We start from the raw sequence: 12,518 nt of genomic DNA, 5'->3' as shown, positions 1-12,518 counted from the left end.
TTTTTAAAGATTTTATTTATTCATTTGAAAGAGAGAGAGTACAATGGGTGGGGGGAGAGGCTGAGGGATGGGGAGAAGCAGACTCCCCACTAGGCAGGTAACCCCACTTGGAGCTAGATCCCAGGACCCTGAGATCATGACCTGAGCCGAAGGCAGAGGCTTAACCCACTGAGCCACCCAGGTGCCCTATTTCTTTTTCTTTTTCTTTTTTTTTTTTTAAGATTTTATTTATTGGGACGCCTGAGTGGCTCAGTTGGTTGGGCGGCTGCCTTCGGCTCAGGTCATGATCCCAGCATCCTGGGATCTAGCCCACATTCGGGCTCCTTGCTCTGCAGGGAGCCTGCTTCTCTCTGTCTCTGCCTGCCACTCTGCCTGTGCTCGCTCACTCTCTCTCTCTCTGACAAATAAATAAATAAAATCTTAAAGATAAGATTTTATTTATTTATTTGACAGACAGAGATCACAAGTAGGCAGAAAGGCAGGCAGAGAGAGAAAGGAAGAGAAGCAGGTTCCCTGCTGAGCAGAAAGCCCAACGTCCCAGGACCCTGGAATCATGACCTGAGCCGAAGGCAGAGGCCTTAACCCACTGAGCCACCCAGGTGCCCTTTGACTTATATTTCTTAGCATAACACACTCTAGTTCCATTTATGTTGCTGCAAATGGATTAGTAAGCTTCCTAATGAAAGCTACAGTAAAGGGATAATTTCAACAGTTCTATTTGAAATTTAAAGTCAAAAGTTAATTTTTGTTTCCTTTATCTAGAAAAGAAAAACATGAGAACCATGGAATGTTCACTGTGTACTATAGAGTTTTTGTAACAAACCTCTGATTTGTATGTGTGTGTTTATCTGGAGTTAACTAGATATAATAAGGATGGTAGTAGGCCATAGTTAGAACCCCTGGGACAAGAAGAAACTTGACACTAATAACCTGAGGGAGGGAAATCCACCTGAGACAAACTGGAAATATCTAAACCTGAATTTTGGGAGGCCTACACCTGGAGAGAGCTATTATGCCCATATTTTTTTAAACTGTTTAATTGCAAACAAAAGCAGAAGCAAACATATTTATTGAGCATCCTATCCTTACAACAATCATAAGCAATAATGTTAGTTGCTATCTTTGACCTCACACATGTGTAACTGAATCTAAGAGATTAACTCATCATCCCATAGCTTGTAAGGGGGTCAGCTGAGATCTGAACGCGGTTCCAGGGGACTCAAACCCCCATGTGTTTTCCAGTACAACAGAGGTATCCAGGCTGTCATCTCAAAAGCCCCAGAGCTTCAAGAAGCTACCCCTGGGAAAGGGGAAGGCTGCAGTATGGTGGGCTCACTCCCAGTCAGCTACTCTGCTTTTATCTGTTTTATAATTTGTTTGAAAATAATGGTTATAGTTGCTAAAAATTTTTTTTGTTTTTAAAAAACACCACATTGCACTATGCTGCCTTTCCAAGTATGGTAAAGAGAAACAGTGAGTTAAAGTGGTGCTAATAATATATTCTGGGCTATACTCCTCTCAAAAATTAACAGCATTAAAACAAACCTATTATAAGAATTACGAGGATCACTTCATTTCACAGTAATGAAATACAGATGGAAAAAAAATCAATCTGTGTGTATCTTATGTATGCTCTGCCCAGGAAAAAAAAAAAATTAGTCTTGCTGTTGTTACCTCAACCTGTGTGTAAGCTTATTGTTTCCAAAATAAATGTGTTTTTAAAAATTTTACTATGTTCATGTCCTCCATAAATCATGTCTGTATAATTAGGTATTATAAGCACTTCCATAAAACTACTATAGTCTGCATTTTCATTTAAAGTATAAATTCATCTTCATTTCATTATTACTAATTACTACTGTTAATCAGAATAACTTCAGAGATGAGAGGGACCTTTATTTTTTAGCTAGCATTTATTAGAAATACCCTTGTTGGGGGCACCTGGGCGGCTCAGTCAGACCTTCAGCTCAGGTCACGATTTCAGAGTTCTGGGATGCTTCTCCCTCCCCCTTTGCCTCTCTCCCCTGCATGTTTTCTCTCTTTCTCTCTCGGAAATACATAAATAAAATAAAAAAAAAAAAAAGGAAGAAGACCGTTATTTCCAGGATGTGATTTTTGTTTGAAGGATATATTTAACAATTATTATTTAGAAATTAATTTGATATATGGAGACACATGTATAGCTAGAGGAAATTTAGGTAGTATCTAGTTTAAGCCTCTTCATACACTGGAAGAAACAGAATCCCAGAATCTCACTCACCAAGATTGTGCCAGAGGTATTATGTTGAGAGGCAATCTGTTTGCGGAAGAGTTGTGTCCTAGCTTAGAAGTTCAGTGTTCTGGGGCGCCTGGGTGGCCATGATCCCGGGGATCTTGGGATTGAGGCCTGCATCATGCTCCCTGCTAGGGAAGTCTGCTTCTCGTTCTCTCTCTACCCTGCTTGTGTTTTCTCTGTCGCTGAGTTTTCTCTGTCCAACAAGTAAATAAAATCTCAAAAAACAAAACAGAAACAGAAACTAAGTGTTCTTTGATATGTTTCAGGTACTTCAAACAAAAAAATACCTTCTCCCACCTTACTCTACTCAGGATTTTATTTCCGCTTACACACTATTCAGTGGAAATAGTTCCTGGAGAAATGTTGCTGTTATTTCTGGTCAAAAGACTATTTTTTATAAAGATTTTATTTCTTTATTTGACAGACAGAGATCACAAGTAGACAGAGAGGCAGGCAGAGAGAGAGGGGGGAAGCAGGCTCCCTGCCAAGCAGAGAGCCCGATGGGGAACTTGATCCCAGGACCCTGAGATCATAACCTGAAGGCAGAAGCTTAACCCACTGAGCCACCCAGGTGCCCCAAACTACTATTTTTTAAATTGTCCTCATGGCTTCCTATCCTTTAACTTTAATCTGTAGGAAGATCTCTCCCTGGACCCTGTAGCAATTTGAAATTTGCTGTGAGTCCATTGAAAAGCATTGTCATTCCATATTGCCTGCACTTCTTAGCACTTGAATATAATTTTTCACATGGAAAATTATAGCAACTTGTGTGACTAGTTTTAGAAAGTTGCCACCTTCATGACTGAGCCCACCTTCATGACTGAGCTGAGTAAGAGATGTACTGAAGAGACCGTAGAATGATTTAGCAGCTGTTTTTGATAGAAGGACAAGGGCTTATATGTTGTCACTAGGATAGTTTGTACTGTATGTGCCTGGAAAAAGTCCCTGAGATTACAAAAGCATTCAACATTAGAACTCAGAATTCTGTAACCATTTTCTATCACAGAGGCACTATAAAGAGAAAGAACGATTGGAGGAGTAGGACTTCTACTTTATATCAAGATAAATTAAGTTTTTAAAGTAACTTTCGGTGAATCAAGATCAAATTAACACACAGAGGCCAAGGAATTTTTATTTGGTTGGACTTTCTTCAGAGAGAAAGAGAGTTTTCTTTGAAGAGAGTTCTCTTAATAGGAGAGAAACACTTCTGGCTCCATTTCTATTTTTAAATCTATTTTTTTCCCTCAAGTTCCACTTTGCCACAAACTTAGGAGAAAGAATGTTATATTGTATGATAAATCAAGAGTTTTATTGGGGAGGCTGGGTAGCTCAGTGGGTTAGGCCTCTGCCTTCAGCTGGGGTCATGGTCTCCAGGTCCTGGGATCAGCCACATCAGGCTCTCTGCTCAGCAGGGAGCCTACTTCCCCTTCTCTCTCTACCTGCCTCTCTGCCTACTTGTGATCTCTGTCAGTCAAATAAATAAATAACATCCTTAAAAAAAATGTTGACTTAATCATTAATTCACAGTGAATTTGAGGAAGTTATTTAACTTCTCTTGTCTCAGTCTTCTCACATTTAAATGAAGGTTTGATTTATTTGGGTCAGTGATTTTTTACCATATCAGAATCCCTGGAAGTTAAGGGTAATTTAGAAAATCATATTCAACATTGTAATTTTATTTTTGGCAAGCAAAAACAAAGTCATCTATTGTTTTTACACTATAATCGCTGAAAACAAATTATTAGTGGATATTTGGGTAGACAGTATTCTTTTATTTATTTATTTATTTGACAGATCACAAGTAGGCAGAGAGGCAGACAGAGAGAGAGGAGGAGGCAGGCTCCCCACTGAGCAGAGAGCCCAACGTGAGGCTCGATCCCAGGACCACGGGACCACCGCACCATGACCCAAGCCGAAGGCAGAGGCTTTAACCACCAAGCCACCCAGGCACCCCGGTAGATAGTATTCTTAAGAAACATCCTTCTAGAGACATAGACATGAATTTCAGGGGCAAGGGAATAAGAATTTTTAAAAAATTAGGAGCACCTTGGTGGCTTAGCTAGTTGAGCAACCAACTCTTGATTTCAGCTCAGGTCTTGATCTCAGGGTTATGAGTTCAAACCCCATATCTGATATATGGAGACACATTTATAGCTAGAGGAAACTTAGATAGTATCTTATTTAAGCCTTCAAGTCTGCCCCCATAGTTGGAGCCTACTCAAATACATACAAACATACATACAGACAGACATACAGACAGAATCAAATTAGACGTTGAGGGCGCCTGGGTGGCTCAGTGGGTTAAGCCGCTGCCTTCGGCTCAGGTCATGATCTCAGGGTCCTGGGATCGAGTCCCTCATCGGGCTCTCTGCTCAGCAGGGAGCCTGCTTCCCTCTCTCTCTCTCTCTCTCTGCCTGCCTCTCCATCTACTTGTGATTTCTCTCTGTCAAATAAATAAATAAAATCTTTAAAAAAAAAAAAAAAACAAATTAGACGTTGAGAAAAAAATCAAGAAACAATGATTTGGCTTATTGTTAAAGTTATCACAGTTCCGTAATTCCAAGAAAGTAACAGAAATTTCATTGTGCTGTACCAAAGTTAAATTTATACTAATGTTCCTTTTCTATAAAATTATATAACTGGGGATGCCTGGGTGGCTCAATCGATTAAGTCGCTGCCATTGGCTCAGGTCATAATCCCAGGGTCCTGGGACCTAGGCCTGCATCTGGCTCCCTGCTCAGCGGGGAGCCTTCTTCTCCCTTTGCCTCCCGCTTCCTCTACTTGTGCTCTCTCTGTCTCTCTTCCTCTCTTCGACAAATAAATAAAATTCTTAAAAAAATTATATAGTTTGGGCACCAATTTTGGTTCCTGAATGACGAATAAACAAAAGGCAAATAGCATTATCTCTTCTCCAATGGAACAGAAACAAATTCATCATGTTTAATGATGTCAAGGAGTGCCCAGTGAGGTGAGCTGGACAATATTTAGAACGGGAAAGAAAAAGGAAGGTTTATATTGCACTTATTATGTAAGAATCTAAAAATCCTCTTTCACAAATCAAGACAAAAATATCTGAAAAATATGAAGAGTACAAAAAGATATGAAGATTCTGTGTTACCAACAGATATATGCATCAAAAAATAGAGCTGTTTGAACTTTTCTTTGTTTTTTTTAAAGTTCCATAATTTCTTCAACCAATCTCTTATCAATCCTGTGTTGTACTGTAGTAAGGATAAAAAGGCCTGTATAATTTCTGTTTTCGAGAATTTTCAGGGTCTAAAATGGTCAATTATTTTAAATATTTCATTGATGTTTAAATAGTATGCATGTTTTCTGTTGGGTAAAAGTTCACTGTTATATCTACCTATGTCTCTCCATCATCCAGGATATCACATGAATATTAGTCTATATTCTCCCCTGGTCTGTGACTTTTGACAGTTTCTCAGACTTGCCTTATTTTTGATGACCTTGACAGTTTCAAATGGTGCTGGTCAGGTATCGTGTAAGAATGTTCCTCAATTGGGGTTTGTCTGATGTTTTCCTAATAGAGGGGGTTATTGATTCTGGGGAGAAAGATCACAGATGCAAAGTACCATTCTCCTCACATTATATCCAGGGCACAGCTTATCAACGTGATTGCCATGAATGATATTAGCCTTATCACTAGGCCAGCTTAGTATTTGACAGTTTCCTCCACCATAAAGTTACTTTTTCTCCCCTTATTGTTCTCGAAGAAAGTTTTCAGGGGCAGCCCACATTCGTATGATGAGAGTGATTGTGGTGGTGGAGTAAGCTCTACCTTCTTAATTGGGGACTATCTAATGTAAATTTTTTCTGACTCTTTCGTAGATGAGATTTTTCTCTTTTCCCTCATTTCTGTATTTATTCAATCATGTATTTGTATCAGTATGGATTCTTGGATATTTATTTGATACTTGGGGCTATATCTGATACTACGCTATTTATTTTGTTGTTCAAATTGTTCCTTCTTTGGCCACTGGGAGATCTTTTAGTTGGTTCCTCTGTCCCTTTGACATGGCTCCATCATTGTGGGTTTTTAATTTTCTTTTAGCAATTCCTTATTTTCTTGTATTATGAAAAGTACCAGTCTCATCTTGTATATGCCCTACCCCAGTTCTAGATCAACCATTTCTCCAAGGAGCCCTGGTTCCTGTTACTATGATAATATGATATAGAAACCAAAATGTGATGCTAAGTGTGCTCATTGCCTTTGGAGTGTTATTGTTTTAGGCCCTCTCAGTGGAAAGAGCTAGGAAATATCTGTGTGTATGTACAATAACACAAACATGCATACAAATCTATAATTACTTCTGTATCTATATCTATCTCTCTCTCTTTTTTAAAGATTTTATTTATTTATTTGACAGAGAGAGATCACAAGTAGGCAAAGAGGAGGAAGCAGACTCCCTGCTGAGCAGAGAGCCCGATGCGGGACTCGATCCCAGGACCCTGAGATCATGACCCAAGCCGAAGGCAGCGGCTTAACCCACTGAGCCACCCAGGTGCCCTATATCTATCTCTCTTAAGCTAAACATGAGTTCATACTGGTGTCTCTGACCCTAATTCTTTTTTGTTTCTTTGTTTTTAATGAGAAGAGTCCTATTTTTTTCACTCTCTCTTTCCTGGGCACTTATTCCAAGGGACCCCAGTTGGTGTTGTTAATATAATTACAAATGCATTTAACAAGCATCACCATATTTTAGTGAGAAAGAACGAATTTCATTTTCTCAGGAGCCTTGAAATGTCAGGGAGGAAATATATGACAACCAAATTCTTTTTTTTTTTTTTAAGATTTTATTTATTTATTTGACAGACAGAGATCACAAGTAGGCAGAGAGGCAGGCCGGAGGGGGCGAGGGGTGGGGAGCAGACTCCCTGCTGAGCAGAAAGCCCAATGCAGGGCTCCATCCCAGGACTCTGGGATCACCACCTGGGCTGAAGACAGAGGCTTTAACCCACCGAGCCACCCAGGTGCCCCTGACCACCAAATTCTCAAGTTAAAGCTTACACAGCCCTGCTCCTGGCCCTTCCTAACAATTGCTGGTAAGGAAGAGGAAATGGGGGTAAAAAATGAGTTGAAGGTCTACTTAAGGGTGATGCCTCCTCCTCATTGGCAGAGTTCACTCTCTAGACTGAGAACTTCCTTTTTACTTAAACATGAGTCCTTACCATAAGGGGCATGTTTCAGGTTTCTCACTTTAAGGGCCCCTGGAAAATGATTATTGTCAACTATATTCTCATGATTGTAATTATGTTGCTTATATGCTTGATTAAAGCAGAGTTCCTTTTTTTCTCATTAGAAACTACTTTTCATTGCTTAGAAATCTTAAAATTTTACTGATGTGTCTGAGCAAAAGGAGGAGTAACAGAATATAACATGAACAGAGAGAATGAGTTCACCAAAAAAACTCCCAAACAGAGCTGGGGAACTTGTTTTATTCTGGGATAAATGTTTCCTGATTCTGTGAATTCAGAAGTATTTCAGAGGGAGGTATAGCATAAAACAAGTAGTGTAGAAGGCCATGAATCTTGAAGACTTTCTGGAATGCCTAAGCTACCGATTCCTGTCTCAAACTACCATTAGAGTGTTTTGCAAAGTTAATCAACACCCTTAATTCCTCAGGTAAAGGCCTTGCAAATCAGAGTCCTTCCTACCCTCTTATCTCACTTCTCTCTCTTCCTGGCCACACTGTCAGACTGGGTTCAGCATTATTCCATGAACATTTGTTTCTACACCTTCTTAATATGCTTGAAATGCCCTCCTCCATTCCCTCGCCAAAATTGTACACATTCATCACTTTAACTCAGATGTCATTTCAGGCATGAAAATAGCCCCCAATATTCCCTGATAGTATAAATTACCCACAGTGCATATGTGCCTGTCTACCCTATTAGCTAATGTGTAATTCATCTGTGCATCTCTATGGCTCTATTGTAGGATCGGCACTCAAAAAATGTTTGTTGAACTACTCAACAAAGGAATGAACACATGGACATAAAGTTATTTCTCTCGTACTTGGCTGACATCAGAGCTTGCCCCTAGGTAAATACTTGAAGTATTTTGATGAAAAGACACATTGAAGTGCGAGCCAGGACACCTAAGTCCTCTAATCCTAGCTCAATCAACATCTAGGTAGCCTTAGAAAAGTCACCTCAAATTTTTGGACCTATTTCTCTACATAACTCAAAGATTCTACTAGATCCTTTATCCTCACTGTGGAATGGGTTCACGGCCCAAAATATTTTGGGTCAGAAAAATCTTTGTGATCTTCTGATGATCACCAATCCGATGATATCATATCATATCTATCTATCTATCTATCTATCTATCTATCTATATATTTATCTCCTATATATATTTCTGGGAAATAGTTCAGTTACATCTTTTTTAAAAAGATTTTATTTGAGGGGCGCCTGGGTGGCTCGGTGGGTTAAAGTCTCTGCCTTCAGAGTCCTGGGATCGAGCCCTGCATCGGGCTCTCTGCTTGGCGGGGAGCCTGCTTCCCCCTCCCTCTCTGCCTATTCTCTGCCTACTTGTGATCTCTGTCTGTCAAATAAATAAAATCTTTTTAAAAATAGATTTTATTTATTTGAGAAAGAGACAGAGAGAGAGAGCACAAGAAGGGGGAGGGGGAGAAGGAGAGGGAGAACAAGGCTCCCACTAAGAAGGGAGCCCGATGTGGGGCTCGATCCCAGGACCCTGGGATCATGACCTGAGCTGAAGGCAGATGCTCAAATGGCTGAGCCACTCAGGCACCCCTCAGTTACATGCTTCAAGTATATTTTTCCACTGCCATATACTCTTATACTTCTATTTATTTATTTATTTATTTTATTTATTTGAGAGGGACAGAGATAGCAAGAGAGAACAAGAGTGGGGAGGAGAGGGAGAAGCAGGTTCCTGCTGAGCATGGAGTCTGACACAGGGCTCAATCCCAGGATCCTGGGATCATAACCTGAGCTGAAGACAGATGCTCAACTGACAGAGCCACCCTGGTGCCTCACTTCTGTTTATTTTTCACACTATTTCCATGGCACTTCTTCTGTTCATATTTGTCAATACTCCAGAAACTTAGCAGTACATACTTTAATATTCTTATCTTTCCCATACATTGATAGCTTGAAGAAATCCTTTGTTAGTTCAGCCTAAAATTCTGAATAAGCAGTTTATTCCGAGTACATCTGTCCCTTAAATAAAAAAAAAAAAAAGAGGGAGAGAGAGATTAGCAGTCTTCAAAATGAAAACTACACTTTCCCTTTAGGGCTTGTGATGAGAAAGTATATAATGTTTAATGAAACAAAAATCCCAACTCACTAGTAGACCTGAAAGACAAGGAAAGACAAGCTGAGTTTTTCCTTGGCATATCCCCCAGGCTGAATTAGTCATTTGCTAGGTATTCCTATAGTACTTGTGCATACTGTTTTTTACTGTACTTACCACATCCAATAGTATGTATTTAAGTTTTTCTTCTCTTACCCTGGGAGTATCTCAAAGAAAGGAAATGTATATTATTTATCTTTGTATCCTCAGTTTCTTGCTTAAGACCTTGCTTATAGCAGATGCCTGATCAATGTTTGTTCAGTGTGTGTGGAGGGGGGGCGCCTGTGTGACTCCATCAGTTAAATGTCTGCCTTTTGCTCAGATTATGATCCCAGGGTCCTGGGATCGAGCCCCACTTCTTCTCCTCTCCGCTTGTGTTCTCTCTCCCTATCTCTGTCTCTGTCTCTCTCAAATAAATAAATAAAGATCTTTTAAAAAATATTTGTTCCATGGACAAGTAAGAAAGGTGGGATGTGAATTGAAGCTTGACTATTGAGGGTTTCAGTAAGCAAAGAAGTGATAAAATTTTCACGTAGGAGACTAAGGTGGTCAGAACTGTTTTAATTTTATTATGTTAGAGACCGTCTTTTTTTTTTTTTTTAAAGAATGACAGTGACATATGACATCCTGAATGTTTTGGGTTTTTTCTAAAGATGTATTTATTTATTTATTTGACAGAGATCACAAGTAGGCAGAGAGGCAGGTAGAAAGAGAGGAAGGAAAGCAGGCTCCCTGCTGAGCAGAGAGCCTGATGCGGGGCTTGATCCCAGGACCCTGAGATCATGACCTGAGCTGAGGCAGAGGCTTAACCCACTGAGCCATGCAGGCACCCCAAGACTGTCATTTTTTATTTTGAAGCAATTGTTTATAGGAACTGGCTCATATCAGCTTGCAAGAACCAGGTGTTGAATTTTCTTGCAAGCCATTTGTTAAACACAGTCATTATTCAAAGTTAGACTATATAAAACTACAACTAAGTATATTAAAAACAAAAGTAATACTCAAAACTCATCACTTCCAAATTACTTTCCTACATATATTGTTATCTATGTTCGAGGTTATTTATCTATTACATCTAATACTAATAATATACTGTGCATCTAATAATATGCTGTGCATATTAATAATATACTGTGCATACTAATAATACACTGTGCATCTCTTCCAAATCTGCAGTCAGTGATGTCATTTGGTAGCTTGAAATTAGCCATGTTGGAAATATTTATACTATGGAAATGGGCAAACACCACCAGGCAAGGCTTCTTTCTCCCCTTCGAAGAGTTGGTTGGTAAACACTTACTAGCACACCATTACATAGAAGGCAAAGTGCAAAATGGAAAATGAAAAGTTTGGAAAATAAGAGTTGAGGAAATTTGTAGACATCAAGACAAAAAGAAAAAGAAGAAATGTTAGAAAAAGGATGACAGGATTAGAATTATTTGCAGATTCCAATATGCAAATAATAGGAATTTGAGAAAGTAAGAACAGAGAAGATGGGTGGGAATAGAATGGGGGCAGAATATAGGTGTGTAGAGGGGAGAGATCTCATGAGCAATACAAAGGAAAAATAAAGTGATGCAGGAAATTTTCCAGAACTGAAGGGCAAGAGTCTCTTTCTTTCTTACTTTTTTAAATTTTTGTTTATTCATTTGAGAGAGAGAGAGTGACAGAGAGAGCACAAGTAGGGGAAGAGGCAGGGAGACAGGGAGAAGCAGATTCCCCACTGATAAAGGAGCCTGATGCTGGACTCCATCCCAGGACCCTGGGATCATGACCTGAGCCACAGGTAGATACTTAGCCATCGGAGCCACCCAGGCACCCCAGGGCAAGAGTTTCTAAATTAAAAGGGCCCTTGGGTGTCTAGCACAATGAATGAAAATATGCATATCAAGGCATATCATTATGGATTTTCAAAACATCAAAGATAGAAGATGATCAAAGTTTCCAAAGGTAGTAATAACATTAGGGTAATACACATAGGTATATGGGTCATGTACCAATGTAAGAATTTCATTAGAATCCTCAGAATTAAGATTGCAAGGTAGAAAACTCACAGTTCTGAGAAAAAATGAATTCCAACTTAGAATAATATACCCAAACAAATTATCATATCAGTCAAGAGAGGAGGTCAAATAAAGAGATATTCAGGGGCACCTGGCTGGCTGAGTCCAAACAGCATGTGACTCTCGATCTTGGGGTTGTGAGTTCCAGTTCCATGTTGGGTGCAGAGGCTACTAAAAAACATAAATGTTTAAAAAAAAAAAAAGATAATGATAATTTCAGACTTGTAACTTCTCAAAAAAAAAAAAATTACCTCCTTTACACCCTTTCTCACGAAGCTACTGGTAGATGTGCTGTACCAAAATAACAGAGAAAAACAAAACACGGAATCCAAGGACACAGGGAGTCCCAAAATGAAGCAAGGAAAATTCCCAGGATGATGATGAAGGGAAATCCCAGAACAACAGCTGTGCGGTTGGCCTAGTGAGCAACACTTAAGATTGGAATAGAAGGAATAGTTGCAAGGAAAAAACAAAACAAAACAAAAAAACCCAGAAACCAAACCACCAGACGTATTACCTGACGAGATTGAGTTGAATGGAAATTTACAGTTTTGGTAGGCCGTTGGGAAAAAATTGATGATATAGATCTGTAGAAAACAAAGAATGGAGACAATGATTAACTGCAAGGAGAAGACAAAAAAAAAAAAAAAAAAACCTGATGGGAAAGGAGTTTATTACCCAGACCCACTGTGAAAAATATTTTCCAATACGTACTAACGTAAATTAAAAACTCTTTAAAACGCGATGACGGTTTGGGGAGGACGGAGGAAGCTAGGTGTGTACAGAAGAGGGCACAGCTGGCCAAAGAGCAGTGAAAGTATATCACACTTCGTCGAAA

At 39.4% G+C, this 12,518-nt stretch overlaps 1 long non-coding RNA gene across 1 annotated transcript; it reads right to left on the bottom strand.

Moving 5' to 3' along the window:
• Positions 1–9,290: 9,290 nt before the first annotated feature.
• LOC309852130 lies at positions 9,291–12,275 on the bottom strand. The gene is made up of 3 exons (XR_014305084.1): positions 12,198–12,275; positions 11,772–11,851; positions 9,291–9,484 (listed from the first exon to the last, which is right to left on the bottom strand). It is a non-coding gene; the product is annotated as an uncharacterized lncRNA (long non-coding RNA).
• Positions 12,276–12,518: the final 243 nt, after the last annotated feature.

Source organism: Mustela nivalis, assembly GCF_964662115.1.
Source record: "Mustela nivalis genome assembly, chromosome: 17".
Taxonomy (NCBI): domain Eukaryota; kingdom Metazoa; phylum Chordata; class Mammalia; order Carnivora; family Mustelidae; genus Mustela; species Mustela nivalis.
The sequence above is the reverse complement of the archived record's forward strand: the minus strand, read 5'-3'. Positions and strand labels throughout refer to the sequence as shown.